Here is a 20,439-nt window from a genome sequence, read left to right on the forward strand (position 1 = left end):
CATATGATGGAAACGTGAGTAATTAAAGAGGTTTTTAATTCTACTGGTGCAGGTCCAGTCACATAGATTCCCCCGCCCCAGCAGAAGATGTGTCTCATGTTTAAATGGTGCTCTCACCATCAGAAAATCTGATACTAACTAATCCTTTGGAAAGAGTTGAATAAAATTATCCAACATATGAAGATTATGCTGTGTACTTTACTTAAAACATTATTGCATAAAGCAAAATAAATTATGGGCTGGAGTTTTCCCCTGTAAAATAATGAATAATAGAAAACAGAGCCATTGACAGCAATCTGAAACTGTGGTAGCAAGAGTTTTGGAAGGATAAAACAAAGATAAAGATGTCCAGAAAGTTAAATAAGTGTTTAAAACTCAGAATACTCTGCTGTATTACTATAACAAATGCATTGTGTTAATAATAAAACACTTCTCTAGTCAAGTACTTTGTTGGTAATTAGGACTTATTAAGAGAAAAAGTCTGCCTTTGTCTTGAACTATTTATTCCTGGGAGTAATGATCCTTTTCCTTTCCTACAATTTCTCATGTCACAGTTATCTACCTGGTCTCACTCCCCTCTCCTATCTTAGAGATATGTAATGCTTTGCAAATAATAGATTGATTGAGAATTCAGAAATTGTGAAAACTCCTGAGTTAGGATGGCAGAAGTCAGACAGTGCCTGATATGCCTCCTTAGAACTTCGCATTAAAATACCGTAAAGACGTTAAAAGATGAAGGAAGTTCAAAATACTTCTGAACATAAGAATAAGGTCTCTTCTTAGATAACATTAACTTACTTAAGATGTTTAAGCCCAACTTAAGTAATTTAAATAAAAGCGCAGAAAAAAAGCAAGCAGGCAAACAAACACTCCCCCCGCCCCCTGCAACATACACACACACACACACACACACACACACCCTAAATTTGGGGCTGGGCGATACTGGGGACTGGGGGAAACACTGAGTTCTGTGAATCCAACCTCTCTTTCCAAAGTGGAGTCCATCCCCAGCCCGGCTCCCTCCCTTTCCTAATTCTAACATACTTTATAAGCCTCAGAACTGTGTCATGTGGAAGTTCTTGACATTAATGTCATATTATTATTAACAAATATTTGGTGATTTCCTCTTAAGGATGAGCCCAGTGAATACAAAGAAAACTAAAATATAATCTCTTTATGGGGCAGCTGGGTGGCTCAGTCGGTTAAGAGTCTGACTTTGGCTAGGGTCATGATCTCCTGGCTTGTGAGTTGGAGCCCCCTGAGTCAGCCTCTGTGCTGACAGCTCCGAGCCTGGAGCCTGCTTCTGATTCTGTCTCCCTATCTCTCTGCTCCTCCCCTGTTCACATTCTGTCTCTCCCTCTCTCTCAAAAATAAATAAACATTAAAAAAATTTTTAAATATAATCTTGTAAAATAATTTAGACTTTTATGCTACATTCCCATTTAAGAACATACAATTTCCCTATTGCTTGTAAAAAAAAAAAAAAAAAAAAAAAAAAAAAAAAAAAAACCATCAAACTCTTCTTTAGGTTTCCCACAATCATTTAATTTTCTCTCTTTACTCCTCAACATTGCCATAAAAATTTTCCAGAAATATATGATATAAAATGTAAGCACCATCCATATATCTATCAGTAACTACAAATAAGTGCTTGCAGAGGGAAGCTAAATAAATTGATACGTTTTGTTCAACTAAAGATCCTTTTGGGGGGCACCTGAGTGGCTCAGTTTGTTGAATGTCCAAACCTTGATTTTGGCTCAGGTCATGACCCCAGGGTCATGGGATTGAACCCCATGTAGGGCTCCACACTAAGCATGGAGCTTGCTTAAGATTTTCTCTCTCTCCCTCTCTCTCTCTCTCTCTCTCTCTCTCTCTCTCTCTCTCTCTCTCTCCCTGCTCCTCTGCTGCTCCCCTGCTCATGTGCACTCTTTCTCTCTCTGTCTCTAAACTTAAAAAAAATATGTTTACAAAGATTCTTTTTTTATCCTCTGTTTTAACAGTTGACAAACCCTGAGTCTAATGGAAAGTTTCTTTCCCTTCGTGTGCACGTGTGTGTGTGTGTGTGTGTGTGTGTGTACCTACATGCATCACACATAACCAAACTTTAAACCAGTATATACTAACTGGGATGCCTTCACCACTAGCCTCTTTTGTTTTTCAGAGCTACCTGTGTGAAGAGAGAGTGGTGAGATGAATAATCAACAGCTTAATTTTAAGTGCTATGCCCTTTGACAGTTACGCAAAATTCCCCTTTTTTCACAATTACCATTTGTACCGAAATTGAGAGTCACCAAAATGGGTGCTATGATTGTATCCCTCACAAATATCAAATGTTGCCATCTTTCAAGAGATTTCCATAAGGTGATTATGAACTTTGAAATAAAGATGCAAGTAAATGAAAAATTAAAAATATAACTGATCTCTGTGAGGAAAAAAAAAACTAAAAGAAAAGTTCAAGAAAAAAATATTTTTGATTCTCATCAATTTGCCATTCAGAAAACATCATCTCTCCTTTAAAAGTTAAAGTTTCCTTTTCTCCTTAAAATCACTGAGCATTTTCTTTTTTCTCGCTGGAACTTTCAATTCTTGCTTACCCTGCACTTAATTTACCATTCTAGTTTTTATAAGGCTTATAAAATATAATTTTAATACTGGGATTCCAACTATACTTGTAGCTGAACTGTAAAAGCTAAGCTTTCAGGTCAGCAAATAAATCAAATTTCTGTGAAATAGAGGGCCTCTAGTCATGACTGAATCTTTGGTTTTCTCCTTGTTTTTGAAAGAGAAATAAAGAAATCTGTTTAGTTATTTTTCCTTTACAAAAAAATCCTAGGATTAGAGAAAATGAAAGGCATTTTAAAGACTGAATTAAATATTAGCAATTCATAGCTATGATCTAGCTATGGGACACACCGCAGCCATGAAAAGAAGCCTGGGCCTAGCATGCCCAGACATTAACTAAACCTTAGGAAAGCCTAAGGCATGAGATTTTAAAGAAATGTGTAAACTCTGTTATTCACTTTTATTCTCTTTTGTATAATTTCATGACATCTGGGTTGATAAAGATGTTGTTTTAGATTAAAGATGATGGTGATATCATTTAGAGGGCCTGAGCAGCCACTGGGCAGTGTTCCACAGGGTTTCATGGTTTCTCTCCAGCTTTAAAGTCCAGAAACATTCTTAATATTTTCAGCCAGTAGTGATCAGTCTTTCATGAACTAGCTTTAACTATTCAGTTGCACACACACACACACACACACACACACGAGTAGAATTAGAATTATGCATTGGAAAATCTCTTGCAGGGAGGCTGTGATATGGGAAGCCAACTTATAGAGGAGATGTTATTCTGTGAACATGGAATCAGAGGAGATGGAATTAGCAGCATGTCTCCATGGCTACTTATCCAGTTCCTTGCTTGAAGCTTTCTTTTCCACCATAGCTTTATAGATGCTGTATGGAATTGATGGTAATTAGAGAATTCATCAACATGACCCCTGAGATAGAGCTCGATTTTGCTCTCCCTGCTTCTTACCTGGAAGACTGTTTCTTAGCCTACTGAATTTATTTCCCATCATCTATTAACTGCTTAATAGCTTATCTCTCAGACTTTGTAAGTATATAAATAGTAACCTTATCCATCAAAATAAGGGAATTTGAGTATCTACTATAGAAGATACACCTTTTTCTTCTCCTTGGGGGAAAACGTAGCTCTCTTTTCTGTCCAACTAATTCTTCCATTTTTTGCACCATATCTTATCATGTCTGGTCTGCTCCAAAGCTACTTACCCATCATTTACTTTTCTTTGGCTTCTTCTTTATCCTTTCTGTCTCTACTGGTTATTTTCTTGTATATAAGTTAATTTAACCCTCTTAAACTTAAAAAAAAAAAAATTCTTCCTGGGCCCTTTATTCCCCTCCAGCCAGAATTGTCTCTTTGTATCAAATCTAAAAGGAAAGTGTATGTCTCCACTCAATCACGTCATAATCAGGTTTAATTTTAACACCACTCCATGGAAACCATTCTCTCTAAGGTCACCAATGCTTTCTTAATTACAAAATCCAATGGGGATTTGTTCATTCTGTGGCTTTGTTCACTGGTGACCACTTCTTCCATTTCAAAGTCTTGGCTTCCTTTGGCTTCTCTGAAATGTACTGATTCTCCAATTAACTCAGACCACTGCTAAGGGTGTTTCCTACTTGGTTTCATTTCCTCTGCTGCTCTTTAATTGTCACTATTCCTTACAGTTTTATCTTTGTCCTTCTCTCATGTTACTCATTTTCTCTGAGCAATCTGATTTATTGCTATGATTTCTACTACCAGTCTTTCACTCGTGATCTGGCCAAACTGTTATCTCCAGCTCACCTCCTAAGCTCCAAATCTATGTATTTGGCAGCCTATTTATCATCCAACCAAGTAAGCAATTTACACTAACCATTACATGTTATATGCATGCACAGTTTCAGAGAAATGCGATGCCATTTATCCAATCACCCAAATGAAAAGACTATGTCGCTTTTGCAACTTTCCTCTCCTTTGCCTCCAGCACCCAGTTAAGCCCATACATCTCACTGATAAAGATATGGACATACCTTTCATCAGCTCCTTTCCTTTTCCTTTTTTTTCCCCCAAGTTTATTTATTTTGAGAGAGAAAGATAGCGGGAGCAGGGGAGGGACACAGAGAGAGGGAGACAGAGAATCACAAACAAATAGGCTGTTCTCAGCACAGAGCCTGCCTCAGGGCTTAAACTCACAACTGTGAGATCACAACCTGATCTGAAATCGACAGTCAATTCAACCAACTTGAGTCACCCAGGCACCCCTCATCAGCTCCTTTTTTCCACACCTGCTGATACTTCTTTAATTCAGTCTTTACCACTTCTTATCGGGACTGTTTCATCACCTTAAGTGGTATTCTGCCATACGTCCTATATGAGAAAACTATTCTACATAAGTGTTAAGGGGGGAAAAAAGTGATATGTATTAAAATGCAATTAGACAAAATCAGTAAGTGTCATCTCAACATCAAAAACCTTTCAAAGTGCCCAGAAATCTAATTTGCCCTGTTCTGATTGTTGGAGCTTTTTACTGACATCAAGGAATAGAAATTAATTCTAAATTAAACCATCCACTGCTTTTATTTAGAGTGGTTCCTGTGTACCCAACTGAGTAATAATTTAAGGTTTTTCTAGCATTGCCAGCAGTCAGTACAAAGTATTAAACAATAGCCTTTGATAGCTTTTCTGAATCTTCTTAAACTGCCATTAAAGGTTCAAAGCCTTACTCCTGTCAAACACTTTCTTTTCTTTTATGTATTGCTAAACCGTGTGTATTTTCTATTGTGTTTTCACTGTAAATTGCAAAGTTAGCAATTCATTTTCGTCATCTGACTTTTTAGAGTCCATTTGTCAATATGGACAAGATCCAATTTATTATATCATGTGCTCTGCTCCAGGTCATTAGTTTGTAAAATACAGTGTTTTTTCTCTGAGAAGTCTTATGTTTTAAGCATGTTTATATTATATACCTTCATATCATTGATATGAAATATGTGATAAAGGCTCAGGGATAGTCAATTTCTTGGAAAATATTCTCACAAACATGAAAGGAAGAACCAGATATTTATAATCTAAGAAGTTACTCTTTTCTGAGCTTGAAGTTCTTCTATAGGGTTGACTTCTCAAAACATTTTACAAGAGTTTGTAAAGATAAAATTGTAAAGGTAAATCTTTAACCTATCTCATCCTAGAAACACTGTCCTTTGGGCTGATGACACCAGATTCCCAGGATTTGTCCATAGCACAAATAAAATACTTCTCAGTCTGAGAGCAAGGAGCATGGAGGTGAGATCAACCATCCCTCTGTTGGGGGGAGGTGTTCTGCCTTTACAAGTGTTCACAAAGCCAATCTTCACATTTGTAACCATTATTTTTCAGTTGGACCCTTGTCTGTATTTGTATGTAGATTTGCTAATTTAAAGTATTTCCTAGAGCGAAAAAGTCAAGCAATCCACTAAAGGAACTGAGATTAGCAGGTTGAGTTTATTTCATTTTCTGCGCAAGAGCATTTATCATTCAACAAAAGTGCGAACAAATGAAAATGAGGTCCTATTTCTAAGAGCTCATAAACAAATATAAATTTCCAGCAAAATTGGAAAATAGCTATTATACTTTCTAAAATTGTGCATGTGTATGCCTGTATAAACACAGGCATATATAATGTACTACAATTTCTGTCTAAAACAGAAGAATTAGTTTCTTTAAAAAAATTTTTAATGTTTATTTATTTTTGAGAGAGAGAGAGACAGAGTGCAATTGGGGGAGGGGCAGAGAGAGAGAGGGAGACACAGAATCTGAAGCAGGCTCTGACAGATCATGACCTGAGCTAAAGTTGGATGCTCAACCAACTGAGCCACCCAGGTGCCCCAAGTATTTCATCTCTTAAACTGTAATTCTATCCATTGAAATAGGCCCTAAGAGACCTGTTAAAAGGTGACTGGAAGCAAACACATCCTGAAGCCTACCTTAGGCTTTATAGTTGATTTTTTTTAAGTTTATTTATTTTTGGGAGAGAGAAAGAGCATGCACACACATGTGTGCACAAGTTGGGGAGGAGCAGAGAGACAGGGAGACAGAGGATACAAAGCACACTCTACAACAGCAGAGAGCCCAATGCAGGGCTCAAATTCAGGAACCACGATATCATGACCTGAGCTGAAGTCAGACGCTTAACCGACGAAGCCACCCAGATGCCCCAGCCTTCTGGTTGATATTTGATTTGCTTGGTACTGGACCCCCAAAACTATCTATGTCTGGAAAGTCCATCAAATTATACCCAATACATAAAATAAAGCCCTAAAACTCTGGACTTAATTTTGAGTAACTTTTGTCTTCAATAATACAGTTTTATCCTAGAATCTGTTATCTAATCTACCTGAATGTTTCTGTTGAAATCTGAAAAAAAAAAAAAAATAGGTATGAATCATCTGTATCCCAGTCAGAGCCATTAGTTTTCTTGTTTTCCTGGCATTAATGCCAACCTGCCAGGGCTTAGCAGCACTAAAATATCTCCTCTTTCTCAACTACACACTGATTATTAACTTGAGAAACCTAAATACATAAAACAAACCTCTTCCATGAGTACTATTTAACATTTAATCATAAAAACCTAAAAAAGTTTTTAACACTGGAAGACTCTTGTTCCAAATTTTCAAATCTAGTCATCTCCTCTCTTATTAAGCTAAAAACTTCTAGAAGCAACATTTAATTATAGAAGGAAGGGAACTTTTATTTGCTGAGTATCTACTCTGTGCCAGGAACTTTGCACATATTGCCTTAGTTAATCCTCGTAAGAGCTGCAAAATGTAGGTATTTAATTCTGCTTGTTTAGTAATTAAAAATCCAGAGAATGAAGTCCATGTTATACAATTAAGAAACAAGGAAGTCAAGATGCCAATCTGAGTCTGTCCTGTGCCAAAGCCTGTGTTATTCCTACTTTCCCTGGTGAAATCTGCACAAAAGAGCTGCTGAGAAGCTTTACAGGATTATTTTTCTCAGGAGTCCGGTGACAACCATGTCTAGATTGGGTAGACCTCATTAGGATTATATGGCGGAAGTGATCTCTCTGCTGGAGAACATGGGTCTTAAATCACCTTCCTGAAGTGTGGGTGTCACACGTGGGTCAGTGCAGACTGAGTTCCGAGAATGATGGGGAAAAGGGCACTTATCTCTGGCTTTTCTATGCTTTCTGGTGAGCCCTTTCATTTCTTTCTTGTCCTCATCTTTTTCTTGTCCTCCACAGCAGCTACTACAAATGTCCAAGACTCTAATCTTCTTTTCTCTTCTACTTCAAATAGAAAATAATAGACAGAAACTCCAACTGACTTCTTCTAATCCTCCAACCTCATTCATACAGACCTGTCATTCCCTCTTTTCTCCTATTACAATGTAAATGTTGCCCACCTTGCTTCTACAGCTTTATTGCCCAACTCCTCCTGCCTTCTTGAGACACTCTCTATGATTAACTCGCTTTGTAGCCTATGTTCTGGGTCAACATCCCCCGCACAGCATTTATACATTTGGTTTTCTTTTAATAAAACAAATAACCAAAGGGGTGTCTGGGTGATTTAGTTAGTTAAGCATTTGACTCTTGGTTTCAGCTCAGGCCATCATCTCACAGTTCCGTGAGTCGGAGCCCCACATTTGGCACCTCATTGATGGTGTGAAACCTGCTTGGGATTCTCTCTTTCTTTCTCTGCCTCCCATTCTCTCTCTTTTTCTCAAAATAAAAAAATACAACTTAAAAAAGTATAAATTAACCAAAGCCACATCTCCCTCTAGCTACTGTCCTGATTTTCTCCTCTTTTTTATAATCATACTTTATGAAAGTATCATCTACACTCTCTTTCTCTACTTGTTTCTTCCAGTTGAGTCTTTAAGCTCTTGAAATCGATTTCTAGCCACACTGTTTTACTGAAACTGTTCTGTTCAGGTCACTGACAAGTTCATCATTGTTAAATTCAAACAGTATGTCTCCATCAGCCAATACCTTCCATAAGCTCAGCTGCTGTTGACCTCTTCCTCCCCCTGACACATGCTCTTGCCTTGGCTTCTATGTCACTACACACTCTGTGTCACCTTCTCAGCTCTCTGGTGGTTCCTCCTCCTTTGCATTTATATTATGACCTTCCTCTACCTCCATATAGCTACAAGGCACTGGGAGAGATAGATATAGAAAGTGGAAATTTATATAATACTTGTATTTGGCATTAGATCTATGGGACCACACACACACACACACACACACACACACACACCATGAAATTGAGTACTTTCATGAATAAATTTTCCTTGGCAAGAGGGGCTGGTATAGCAGGAATAGAACTACAATCTTTGTTAGAAAAGAGAATAGTTTATAGCTTGGCTACTGCACAGGTAAGAACATTTTAGCTATAAGAAAAAATAAAATCAAACTCCTGCCCTGGGGCTCCGATCTCATAGGAGCCATACTGGGAATAGCATGGCTCTCTCTACAGGTCACTCTTCCTCCAAAATGCATAGACTTTTGCTTTCATCTGCATTACCTCAGTGGCCCCCAAACCCACATTCCTATTTTATTGGTTCTGTACCTATTTGATAGCCCTAAGGGAACATCCCTGGGCTAAGTCATTTCATAATATGCCAATTATTTTTTTATTATTGCTTTGTTTACAAAATTGCATGGGTTTTGGGAAGTCTTTCCCCAAGGCCTATTTTCCCATAAGCTCTACTATTTTTGGTGTATGACTTTTCAGAACACAAAGATTTTCATGAATGCACCCTTACTGACATTTCAACTATGTCTTTATAAATTTAACACAAATTAAACATAGAGTATCCCATACCTTATTATTAAGAATACGCTTTGATTCTATGTATGTGTTTATTAAAAATTTAGAAAGTGTCTTACTTTGTTTTCTCAATACCCAGTTTCTTCAAACAAGGTCAAGCCCATATTCTTTATTACCTGTCTGCCAGGCCTGAAGCATAAACAGAAAGCTATTTTTTAGTTATATGAGTTATATGGTGAGAGTCTGATAAATCTTTCTTCCCATATTCAAAGATTACAAAAATAGACGAGTGAATTTGAATCAAGAATGCAGAAAAGAAGTCATTGTTGGCTGAATTCCAAGCCAAAGAAGCTTCACTCTCATTTTTTTTTAAGTGATGGAACTAAAGGGAGAAAACAGAAGGTTCAATGAAAATGCAAACTTAATTTTAGCCACACTTTTGTAACATAATTCCTCTTAACATAAAATGAGCACTCAGGTTTAACCTGTTGGTGTCCAACCATCAAGCACTGTTGCTGCTCATTTCTTTAAAGGAGTCCTTCCCATTATCACCCGCCAGAGTTCATAACTGCCTTTCCTTCTTCTCAACTCTCCTTACCTAATATCATGTCTCCAGGTTTAGTTGGTCTTATAAATTCTATTTAGACTCCAGACATTATTAATCCAGATGCATTCACTGACTTCGAGAACTTTGTCTAATAAAATGTTGCCAGCCGATGAAAGGAAACCACTCTACTGAGGGTTTGGTTTTTTTTCTCAATTTTTCATGTACCACAACTCATGAGAAAGAGAAGATCTCCGTTCCTTTCTTCCTCCCCGATGCATCATACCAAATTCTCAAAAGAGAGAGTAAATGGGATTTTTTTCATACCAACTATTATGTAAAGAAGTTAATCACATTATTTTGAAGAAAGAATACACCTTGTCTGCATGAGAAGATTGCAGACCAAGAACGAGCTACAGAGGATAAACTTTAGTAGTGGCTAAAACAGGAAAAACGATGACACTTGCCAGGAAACAGGGAGGTAAAATGGTACAATTTGCACGTCATGGACACATATGATTACATGAAGGCCAAGCAAGTTAAATACTTAGGTGGTTTTAACGAGGTATGTTTCATTACAGAATTCTACTGATTCTTATAAAATTCTATGCCTGTGTTGATGGGATCAGAATATTTATAATATAAAAGTTTAAAAAGAAGTAAAAAGAGTATCTTAAGGTTAGTGTGTTTTTAAACTACTTTTCCTTTCTTCATAAATAAGTTTAGCATATCCTTATGTATGGCCAAAATAATAGTACTCACATTTTCTTAATTAAAGCTTGGGATGCATTGTCACAACTTCCAGAAACAAACAAATGAAAGAAGAAAGAAAAAGAAAGAAAGAAAGAAAGAAAGAAAGAAAGAAAGAAAGAAAGAAAGAAAGAAAGAAAGAAAGAAAGAAAGAATAAAGTGGAGTGTATGCATGCATGAGAGCAAAAGGGCAGAACCCTGAAAACAAGTACTGATCCAGATAATCCCCCCTATATGTTTCACTTTCCAGAATTCTAACAGGAGCCCAAAGTTTCATCGATGCAATCAAAGTTGTAAACAAACAGGAATTGAATTAAATGAGTTTTATTTTTCACACACTGCTGCCACAAACTTCAGTTCCCGTGGCCCATTGTAATGCTTTATTTTATGGGGTTATTTAGTTTTATGCCTTTCATCCTTGACTTCTTTAAAGAATTTAAATAATCTTATTAATGTTTTAACACATATTAATACAAAATTAGCATTTATGCCCTGTGAGTGCTTTATAATGTAAATTATTCTGAATTTTGTCAACTGTAGGTCTTTAGCCATGTTACGTTCATTGGGCAGTAAGTGTCCTATCATTATGAGGTTATACAGACCTTAAGAAGGAGAGAGACAAAGACCAAAGACTTCCAGCAAGATGGAGTACCAGCCGGCATGGATAGCCTCTGCTAATTTCCAATGAACATGCATAGGCTTGCTTCGTTGATGTGTTTTCTGCTACCCTCAAATGTGCAAAATGAAAATGAACATCAGTTATTCCAAAGCTATTTGGAAAGCTATTCCAGCCACATCTCAGCAACCCATTCCCAGTCAACCTGAGCCCTGTGGTCAGTCCTAAAAAGTGATCAGCCAGAGGTGCTGATAAAGTGCATCTGTCTTCCGGCATAGTGTAACAAAGGCCCGAAGACTGTAAGACTTTTATTCTCTCAGAGAATAAAAAGCACACACTACTGCAAATTACTTCTGTGATTCACCACTGGAAGAATTCAGTTATCTGACAGTAATTTGTAAGGAATTGTTCCCAGACCTGATATATGGCCTTTCTTTAAGCTAAACTAAAATCCATGACAATTTTCTTTAAAATGCTAAGCTTTCCTCAATATATAAATGCTAAAATTACGGTGTATATTTTTGGAAGAGTGTAGCTATGATGCCAGCAGGGATGTGAGATTATGTGTGCAAAAGAACGATTGGAAAGATGATAAAACACCTTCAATTCTCTGAGCAACGACACTAAGTGGGCTTTTTGAAAATCTTTATTGTTTTTAATGTCTCTATTTGCATGCATACTTCAGCTAATATGGGCCCACTATTGCAATCTCATCACTAGATCACTAGTTTGGTGGGAAATTTCATTTGCCCAACTTTCACTGAAAGCCACTTCTCAAGCAAAGATGGCTTCCAGCATAGATGTCTGCCTGAGGGACAATGATGCCTTTTCATAATATCTTGGTCTTTCCCGAAATAAAAATAGCTAGGTATGATTTCCTCTTAGTATGTAAAGTCCCTAATTTATATATGTGGGAAATAGTTTAAAAGACATTTGGATATTCACAGCTCTACTAGAATCACCAAATTATATTTGGGAGAATTGCCATAGAAATATTTTTTAAAAATACGTTTATTTCCAGAACAAGACCACTGAGTCCACATTAACATAACTATTTAGTATCAAAATAAAATCTTGGAAACTTTTTTTTAAAAATCAAACTGAGTGGTGCCTGGGTGGCTCAGTCGGTTAAGCATCCAACATCGGCTCAGGTAATGATTTCACATTTTGTGAGTTCAAGCCCCACGTCAGGCTCTATGCTGACAGCTCAGAGCCTAGAGCTTGCTTCAGATTCTGTGTCTCCCTCTCTCTCTGCCCATACCCCCACTTGTTTTCTGTCTCTCACTCTCTCTCTCTCTTAAAAATATACATACATACATACATACATACACACCTAATAAAAACTAAACTGGGCAAAAATTCTACCAAATCTTGATTTTCTCACTAAGCCAATATATTAGTTTTTCTTCCTGTCATATAAACCTTGTCTTGACATTTTCCAAATCCCCAGCTTAAATTAATAGCACATACAGTTTTTATAAAACCCTAAAAGATTATAGCCAAACTGTCTGTATTTCTTATGCTTTACCCCCCCCCCCCCCGCCCCGCCTACATTGCTCTGATCATTAGAGAAGAATGGATTCCCAGTTTATTGGATACTAAGTGCTGCTCTGCACAGATTCTTCAGAAATTCTAAAGTGCTTTACGATGTGCTGTTATCTAGAGACTCACTACCCAAAATTTCAAACATCCAAAGTGAAATCATGACCCCAAAGGACAATTAAATGTCTCTCAAAGAGACATAACAACCGCAACTGGAAACATAGTTATGAGAACTAGTTACTTAGTTCTTATCCCAGTTTCTTCATGTGTAAAATGTGAATACTACCTAATAGTACTTACTTCACAGCATATTGTGGAGATGAAAATGAATTAATGCATGGAAAGTACTTAGATCACTGTTTGTCACATGCCAAGAGTTTTATTAGTGTGCGTGATAACAACAGTGAAATGAGGATTAACAGACAAGAAACCTGACTTTAGGGAGATACGAGGTTGGCTCAGGATGAAGTCATACAGCTGAGCTATGAGTCAAACCTCCCACTTCCTCACTTTACGTTCCATGTTCTTTCACTGGTGCCTCACTGAGAATCTCCAAGAAGGCAAGGGATGATGAGTGAGGAGCTATTTGACATAACAGTCATACATTGTACTCAGTAACAGAGCAGGTCAGAGGCATTTAGATGATAAAGTGAAAATTTAATTTGACCACTTTGATTACCTGGTCACTTTTAATATGCTGTATTGTGTATTCAGTTGCAGAAGACATTAAAGTATAAGTTCTGCAGTGAGGCTACCAGAAGCAGACAAGTCAGGGTCATCTGGGTGGCTCAGTCAGTTAAGTGTCCGACTTCAGTTCAGGTCATGATTTCACAGTTCATGAGTTTGAGCCCCGCGTCAGGCTCTGTGTTGAAGGCTTGGAGCCTGGAGCCTGCTTCAGATTCTGTTTCCTTTAATTTTTAAAATAAACATTATTTAAAAAAAAAAAAAGACAAGTCAAGTAGAGAGTTACAGATAATAACAAAATATGAGGTATAGAACGGTAAGATAAAAAAATAATAATAAGGATACTCTAGAGCCACCTAATAGTGGGGGAAAGCATGCATTAAATCTCTGAATAGCCCACCAGTTTGGGACAACACCGCCCTCCCTCCATTCTCTTCTAGATGCAGCATCTATAGCTCAATAATGATGACTCACAGTCATTAGGGAACAAATGAAGTACATTTAGTATATTCTGCAGAAGAAAGCCAGGACATTGTTATGCTTTTCAAATATTCCTCAGTGCTCATACACTACTTTTATTATCAACCAAGAAAACAAAAAAGCACACAAATAAAAGGGAAGTTTCTAAGCCTCTATCTGGTATTTTTCTGTTTTGCTTTGTTTTTGTCAACCTCTCTGCTTTGATCTAACTCTATATAATTGAATCTATGGATGTCACTCTCAGTCTCAATGCCTCACCATTTTCAGAGTCAATATTTATCAAGATAGAGTAAAGATATCAATAATCCATGTCCCTCCTCACCATCTATCTCATGGGGCTTAAAATATTAACCTCTTTTCATAGGTCAAGTGGACTTATCCCAGTTCTGCCATTTGCTAGTCTAATACTCAGCAAAGGCACTAGAGTAGCACTTCCCAATAGAATTCTCTTAACTGATGAAAATGTTCCCTTGAGGTCTACAGTATTATAATCAGTAGCCACAAGTGCCAGTGAGCACTTAAAATGTGTCTAATGAAACTGAAGAACAGAATTTTTAACTGTATTTCATTTTAATTAATGTAATTTTAAATAGCCACATACAGCTAGCAGTTGTAATATTAAATAGTGCAGCATAGAGGCTTCCTGGTCCTAGTGGATATTCCCCAAAATAACTACCTGCCCAATTGCATTGGCTGCAAATGTACTTTCTGTCCCTGTGTGTCACCTATCCAATAGAAAGCTCAAATCCACTATCCCTGAATGGCAATTAAGATGGACCAGATTTTCAGTTAATATATTGATGGTCATGTTACTGGAAAACACTTGAATACACACAAAAAATCTTAGCAAAATATAATGTGTTTTTGAAATACTTTATTAGCCAAATTTTAGAGCAAAAAAGAAAGAAGAAAAACAACTCTTTCTGGGTACCCTTAAAACTCAACAGTAAGAGGGGCACCTGGGTGGCTGTCAGACATCCGACTTTGGCTCAGGTCATGATCTTGCGGTCAGTGAGCTGGAGACCCACATCGGGCTCTGTACTGACAGCTCGGAGCCTGGAGCCTGCTTCAGATTCTGTGTCTCCCTCTCTATCTGCCCCTCCCCTGCTCTCTCTGTCTCTCTCTGTCTCTCTCTGTCTCTCTCTCTATCTCTCCCTCTTTCTCAAAAATAAATAAAACATTTTGAAAAAGTCAACCATAAGAAAACATGATTAAAAATGAACTAAAGACCTTAATAAACAACTTGGATATACAGGTGGCAAATAGCCCATGAAAAGATGCTCCACAGTATATGTCATCAGGGAAATTCAAATTAAAAGAACAACGAGATACCATCATATACTTACTGAAATGGCCAAGATCTGTAACACCAACAACACCAAAAGTTGCTGAGGATGTAAAGCAACAAAAACTCTCATTCGTTGCCATTCGGCATACAAAGTAGTACAGCCACTTTGGAATACAATTTGGAGGCTTCTTACAAATCGAAACTTATTTTTACCATATGGTCCAGCGATTGTGCTCTTGGTGTTTACCCAGAGTTGAATATTTATGTCCACACAAAAAGCTGCACACAGATGATTATAGTAGCTTTATCTATAATTGCCAACACCTGGAAGCAACCAAGATGTCCTTCAGTGGGTGAGTAGATAAACTATGGTACATCCAGACAGTGGAATATCATTCAGTGCTAAAAAGAAATGAGCTACAAGCCATGAAAAGGCAGGGAGGTAACTTAAGTGCATCTAACTAGGTGAAAGAAGCCAATCTGAAAAGATTACATATTGTGTAATTCAAAATACTGTATATGATATTGTGGAACAGATAAAATTATGGAGACATTATAAAGATCAGTGGTTGTCAGGAAGTAGAGGCAAAGAAGACTGAATAGGTGGACACAAAGAATGCTTAGGGCAGTGAATATAGTCTGTATGATACCATAATGATGGATACGTGTCATTATACACTTGTCTAAACCCATAAAATGTACAACATCAAGAGAGAAGGATAATATAAACTGTGGACTTTGAGTGATTATGATCAGTCAATGTAAGTATATCAGTCATAACAAATGTACCACTCTGGTGGAGAATGTTGATAATGTATGTGTGGAATCAGGGAGTATATGGAAAATTTCTGTACCTTCCTTTTAATTTTGCTGTGAACTAAAATTGTTCAAAAAAAAAAAAAAAATCCTGGTGCCAGGCTGGCTCAGTCAGTAGAGAATGAAGCTCTCGATCTCTGGGTCATGAGCTCAAGCCCCTCGCTGGGCACACTGTCTAGACAGGTGATAGATATAGACAGATAGATAGATAGATAGATAGATGATAGATACATAGATAGATACATAGATAGATAAAACTAGTCATACTTAAAAAACATAAATAAAAACTGATGATATTGAAATTATCAAATACAGAATAAAAAATAAACATATTTAAGATATTCAGAGAAGTAAGAGTATTACTATGAAGAAAAAAGAAACAAGAATAAGAAATGATACAAAATGATCTGACTTGAAAAAACAAATCTATGTTTCTGGCTTGCCTTGAGAATAAAAAATAACTAAATCTGCAAACACTGAAACCAGCACACACATTGCAACATAGGCTGTAACAAGGGATAAGCTGTGCGCTGTAGACACAGCTTCGGTTTAGGCTCTTCTGCTGATGCCCAAGACATGCATATGCGTGTATGCTCTGAACACAACAATGATGTTATAAACAGAGAAATCAGTACGGGGGAACTGACATGGAGCAGTCTATGTGGCTATCTATGGAGCACAATATTAATCCTTTACAAATCCTATATTTAAGAATAGGAAACAGCTGACATGAGCAGTAGAGGTAAATCAGAGTAAAAAAAAATTTCAAAGGAGCTATAGAAAATGGTGCCAGGAACTGAAGAGAGACAGAAGTCTTTAAACTGAAAAGTTCCACAAAATGCTGAGCAAGATAAATTTTAAACACAAGCACATCATTATCCAAAACACATCATTATGAAATTTCAGAACACAAGAATAAGAAGATCCTAAAAGCTTATCAGCAATGAAAAAAAATCTTCCCAATAAAAGATGAAATGAAAATAACACATATCAAATTTACCAGCAAAAGAGAATGCTAAAATGTAGCTGAGTAAGGATTTAAAGTCCTGAGGAAAAATCACTTACAACTTAAATTTCCAGACCTCCCTTGCCTCTGATAGTCTTATTCTGCAAACAACAGAAGGAGTGAGTCGGAATATGCAAGTCAGACCATGTCATTTTCTGTTTAAAATCCTCCACTGGCTTCCCAGATCACACAGAATAAAAGCCCAACTTTCCCACAGCACAGAGATCCCTTCACAATCTGGCCCTTGGCTACTTTTCTATAAGACTGCTAAGACCACTTTCCTTCTCTAGCCACACTGGCCCTCTCACTGCTCCTTATTCAAGCCCAGCATGCTCCTGATTCAGGGTCATAGCACTTAGAGTTAACTTCTGCCCTAGAACTCTTCTTCCAAATATCCAAATAAACAGCTTTCTTATGTGCTTGTGTGTGTGTGCTCAACTGTTTCCATCTTAGCGTGTCTTACCTAACTGCACTATGAAAGAATCAGGCTTTTGTCTCCTTCAATCCCAAGTACCATATTTAATTCTTCTTCATCACACTTCTTACCACCTTATATATTACACATTTGTTTTCTCTCTTTCTCTTTCATATCACTATAATATAAAATCACATCAGCAAGAAATTTACAATTTTGATCACTGCTGTATCACCAGCATCTAAATAATATCTGCTATGCTACGTGCTGTGTATTCAATAGATCAATATCTGATGAATAATGAATAGGAGCTCTGTTTTATGTCTCCTCACCCTGCAATCTAGAATTTGGAGTCCCCATCTATCCCCACACAGCAGGGAAAAAGAATATAGCATATTGTCCACTGGCTTTTGGGATCTTCCACTCATATATCATCGCCCAAAGCAAGTCATGTGACCTTATACAATTTCAAGTTATTGCAATTCTACCATATAACCAGCAAAAGAACTGAAATATAAAGAATGACTCTAATTTCTTCAATACAGCCCTAAAAAACAATAGTTTAAAGCAAAATAGAAGACAGTGGCTTCTAAGAAGAATGACTGCAAAAAGGGCATAATATATTTCAAGAAATAAATAAAATGAGTAAGAACCTGGATCATATTAGGGATATAATGGAAAAAACATATGTCTTTTATCCCTGTAAGAAAAAACAAAGGCAACAGAAACTCTAGGGAAAAGTTAAGAAATTAAACAAAAAATCCGTAGTCAAATATGGATCAAATTAAATATGATTTTGAATAATTGGTGGATCATAATGAAAAATATTGCATTTAAACATAATGATAGAAATAGTGTCCCTTGAGTAATACCAAAAATGACAGGATAACACCTAAGAAAGAAATATAATCACAGCCCACAATTTACTATATATACAGTAAACCAAATTTACATGGGCACAATATGTAAAAAAAAAGGTTTTAAAAAATAAATAGCTTACGGTTCTCAATTTTTAAAGTGATTCTAGAGATAAAGCACATAAGATTAGGCTTACATTATAGAACTGAATAAAAATGCTATCAACCCAGCAGTATAAAATTCAATGTAACTTGGATGTAAGGTGAAAAAAAGAAGGTAGGGAGAAAGAAATGCCAAAAAAAGATAAAAGTGCCAAGATCCATAATGTATAAATTAAACATCAATAATCCTTTCTGATGGAACAGGAAATAAATTGTTCAGTAATTATTTAAGTTTAGAAAAGTAACAATTGAAAAACTATAATAGTGAAATAACTATGAAATGGGAAATGTGTTAGGGAAGACTAAAAGGGGATAAGTAAACTAAATACACATTAATTATGAAAGAGAAAAGCAATGAATATTTCTGAATTTCATAAAAACCCTGTAGTAAAAATGCATTTGAAAGATACAGAGTTAACTTATGAGAAAATGAAATACTGATATGTTTGAAAACAGTTGCCCCCTAAGGAGAAGAACACAAGTGAGACTAACTTGGGGAAGACAATTCTTGGATTTCATTATAAGTCCTTCTGTAATATGTAATTGAAAAGGTGCTTCTATTTTTTTCCACAAGAAAAAACTTCTTGAAAAACATAAAATGCATACATTGAGTGTACAGCCCTTTCACTCTTCTTCTCAGACTACATTACATAGAGGAAGAGGAAGTGGATTAGCCAATTAGCCTAATGAGCCACAAGTCACAAGTCAGTAATTTCAAAGGATGACAACCAAAATTCTAAGTGCGGGGAGTAGGTGGGATGGTGTGTTGCCTGGGATGGACACCTAAGAAGTATAGTGAGGAAGGAGGAGACTAGTAGACCCAACCTATAATTTTGTGTTGGGAAATCTTTAGTGAGATCAGTCAGGAGTTTTAAAAAGGCCATTTGTGGGAGATATAGACTCACCATTTAAGCTATACCAAGCAATGGAGTTAATATTTAGAGCAATGAATCCAGAAAAGCTGAATGACTGTTTTTTTTTTCCCCAGCATTGTTAACATACAGTGTTGTATTAGTTTCACGTGTACAATATAGTGATTCAACAACTCTATACATTACTCAGTATTCATTGTGATAAGTTTTGATCAGGGTGTGATCTGTTCTATCATTCTACCAATCTTTTAGATTTGATTAATGCAATGAATTAGGAATGAGAACAGCAGATAAAGGTGACATTTTAGACAAAAAGACAACTCTAAAAAGATATTTTAAAAAAGAAGAAACCTGTAAAATACAATTCGCTGGCTCTATCTGGCATCTTTAGAGCAAGCCAATTCTCACTTTTAGTAACAATGCAATTCTCTCATCCTTACCAACGCCCTTAGTTGGGCCTGATACCTTGTAAAAAGTATTCTCAAATAACGGAGCACAGTCGTTAATTGCATAATATGGCAATATTAAACAGTGCGATAACAAATTCTGTGATTATAAGCAGCTATGTATGCTCAAAAATTAACAAATAATCATGACAAATCGCTTAGCTTAATACTGCCATTTGAATAGAAACAGTCTCAGATCTTGAAAAGATTTATCAAATAAAACATTACATAAAATTATGGTTGCTATAGAAATTATGATATATTCTTAAAGTGATTGTCTCAGCCATCACCATCCATGTGTAATTCACCATGATTGAGGGGAATTATCTGATTTTTAATGGCAATGGCATATGGGAAGTAGTATTTATATGAGTTTGAGAATTCTTCTCTGGAGGTCTTTCAAGTTACAGTATATGACTTAGAAGTCTGTTTCCTCTAGATGGTGTTCTCTCCTGAAGATGAAACTTAGAATAATCTCTTCTTCGTGTTCTTATAATTCTGCATCCTACTTACAGCTAAGAGCTCCAGCACACATATAGAGCCCTAGCAATCTTTCACTGGTAAGGGCTTCTCCAGAGAGCAGTAGTCTCCACCAGCAACTGGCTGCTCAAGGAAGCCTCTGGTGTGTAAT

Source organism: Neofelis nebulosa, chromosome 3 (genome assembly GCF_028018385.1).
Source record: "Neofelis nebulosa isolate mNeoNeb1 chromosome 3, mNeoNeb1.pri, whole genome shotgun sequence".
In the NCBI taxonomy this organism is placed as follows: domain Eukaryota; kingdom Metazoa; phylum Chordata; class Mammalia; order Carnivora; family Felidae; genus Neofelis; species Neofelis nebulosa.